Consider the following 3329-nt stretch of genomic DNA (forward strand, 5'->3'; position numbering starts at 1 on the left):
ATATTCTATGATCTTCTAGAGTCTTCTAGAACCTTCTAGGGTATTCCAGGAACTTCTAGGACATTCTAGAACGTTCCAGAACCATCTAGAGTATTATCAAACACTCTAGAAAACTATACAAACACTGTTAAATTTAACCTTCTAAAATTTATCGTGACAAGGTGGTCTAAAAAAGACTTAATCTATCTAGATGGGTCGAATAAGATAATAAATGCTCTAATCAAGGTCTGTCTGGTAAGCTAAAAATGTTCCATAGAAGTCTAAAGGAGCTAATTACAAAAAAGAAAAAAATGGATACCATCAACGTCGTAACGTAATTGCTATTTTCGATTTGTTAATTATGTGCAGTTGTGCACAACGAGCTAGCAAGGTGGAAGATTCAGCATCTCCAAGAGCAAAAAGCAAAGAGAACAATGCAAAGTGTGTTACGGATCCGACCCACGGATCCTGCGCACGGAGCAGCCCTCATACCCGGTTGCTCGGGAACAACCCGTTTCGACCTGAAGGCCCAGAACCGGCCCTTCAGAGCTCCTAACCAACTTTCAAATTCAAACACCTCTCTTATCTTGGCCAAACAAGATAAGATAAGATAACTATCATCGCCTATAAATAAGAGGACCCAGGTCCCTCCAGGTATTCATTCATTCCACTCACCTTACCCCTCTTAGATCCATCCTGACTTGAGCGTCGGAGTGTCTTTGCAGGTACCTCTCCCCGCCGCTCTACTCAAACAGTCCGACATCCGCCTCGACCCGTAGGTTCCCGATCATCCTCTCAACCCGTACCAGAGACATCTAGTACATTGGCGCCGTCTGTGGGGACTTGCGACAGTCGAACCGGATGGAGGGCGTCCTAGAGGAAAACCCTTCAAGCCAGGATGACTCCCAACTACATCGCCCAACCACAGAACACCAGGAAGTCACAAACCAAGCTAGAATAGCAAGTACTATCCACCACACGAACGAACACGTCGTCACAGACCCGCGATATCCTGAGAAAGCCAGGGACAAAGCAGCACAGATCATCCAGGATCTCTGCCTCCGGGTCCAGGAACTTGAAGGCAAACTGACCAACAGAGAAAAGCACAACAACGAACACGGAAGCCAGACGACTTCCAGGTCAAGATCCCACCGCGGCAGGTCGCCAATCCGACAACACGATAGGAGAGACGGTCGCAGCGTCTCACGCGACCACCGACACGAGAAATCTCCGGAGCGGCGACACAACAAGAAACACCACCGCAGCGCTTCCCATGATCTATGTCGTCAACACGACTCAGACGAGGATCGAAGATACCGACACACCAAATGAACTAGAAACGACCACACCATAATGGGAGCTACACCCTTCACAGAAAAAATCTTAAGAGCGAAACTTCCCAAAGGTTTCGACAAACCCACCGACATGAAGTATGATGGAACCAAAGACCCTCAGGAACATCTAACGGCCTTCGAGGCCAGAATGAACCTAGAAGGAGCGGCCGACGCAGTCCGATGCAGAGCCTTCCCGGTAACCCTTGCCGGACCAGCGATCAAATGGTTCAACGCCCTCCCAAACGGGTCCATAGCCAACTTCCACGACGTAGCACGAAAATTCATGGCCCAGTTCACGACCAGAATCACCAAAGCCAAACACCCCATCAGCTTATTAGGGGTCACGCAAAAGCAAGAAAAATCCACAAGGAAATACCTCGACCGTTTCAACGATGAATGCCTAACGGTCGATGGACTCACGGATTCCGTTGCAAGCCTTTGCCTGACTAACGGGCTCATGAATGAAGATTTTCACAAATACCTCACTACTAAACCAGTATGGACCATGCACGAAATCCAGAACGTCGCCAAAGACTACATCAACGATGAAGAAGTCAGCCAGGTCGTTGCTGCCAACAAGCGGCAGCACGCCAACACCCAACACGGCAATTCGGCTCCCCGTCATAACCCATCACCCAAAGAGAATCAATGGGACCACCCTAGGCCGACCAACCAGCCACCAAGAATAGGCAAATTCTCTAATTACACGCCCCTAACAGCACCAATTACGGAGATATACCATCAAATAGAAGATCGAGGCATCATTCCCGAGGCCCGACAACTCAAAGAAAGGATGGGAGGCAACAAAACCCTCTACTGTGACTACCACCGGGGTTACGGCCACAAAACACAAGATTGTTTCGACCTTAAAGACGCTCTTGAACAGGCCATACGAGATGGCAAACTCCCGGAGCTCACCAAAATCATCAGAGAACCGAGACGCGCAGAGAGAGACAAGTCGCCGGAAGGAGAAGGGCGTAACCCGAGAACTCGAAAGCAAGCCCGCAGGGAGAGCCCGGAGGAAGTCCCGACCATCATTGTGAACATCATCACAGGCAAGGACGTATTGAGCAAGTCAAAACTAGCAATGAAAAAATATCTCAAGGTGATGGCTATCAGAAACCAAGCCCCAATCGCCACGGCCGACAACACGATAACGTTCTTACCAGAGGACTGCCAACACGGCACCTCAGCCGAAGATGCCCCCTTCGTCATCTCAGCCAGAATTGGAACAGGACTAATACGAAGGATACTGGTAGACACCGGCGCAGACTCCAACATCCTTTTCCGAGGAGCCTTTGACAAGCTCGGGCTCCGCAACGACAACCTCCAAACACACCGCCACGGCGTCACGGGACTCGGAGACAACTTTCTCAAACCAGATGGCTCAATTACCCTCCCCATCACCATAGGAACAAGCAATCAAAAAAAGACAATCCTATCTGAATTTGTAGTCTTAAAAGACTCCACAGCCTATAACGTGATTCTCGGAAGAAAAACAATCAATGACTTCTCCGCAGTCATCTTTACCAAATACCTCCTCATGAAGTTCATAATCAACGACGGCTCTGTGGGTACCATTCACGGGGACCGAGAGGTCGCAGCCGAATGCGACAACACCAGCCTAGCCCTAAGGAAAAAATCCCGAGATGCGGTCGGAATATTCCTAGCCGACCTAGATGCGCGACAAGACGGCCAACCTAGGCCAGAACCAGAAGGAGACATGGAAAAGCTACAAATAGGGCCAACCAAAGAGGAATACACCTTCATTAATAGAAACCTCCCATACGACCTCAAAGAAGAACTCTCCCAACTCCTGAGACAAAACAGAGATTTGTTCGCATTTACACCAGCCGATATGCCGGGAATTAACCCCGACTTAATGTCCCACCATCTAACCGTGGACCCCCAAGCTAAGCCAGTGGCACAAAGGAGACGAAAAATGTCACCAGGCCGAGCCGCCGAAGTCAAAAAATAAGTCAAAGCCCTACTCGAAGCCAACTTCATCCGGGAACT

Source organism: Arachis hypogaea, chromosome 8, assembly GCF_003086295.3.
Source record: "Arachis hypogaea cultivar Tifrunner chromosome 8, arahy.Tifrunner.gnm2.J5K5, whole genome shotgun sequence".
Classification (NCBI taxonomy): Eukaryota; Viridiplantae; Streptophyta; class Magnoliopsida; order Fabales; family Fabaceae; genus Arachis; species Arachis hypogaea.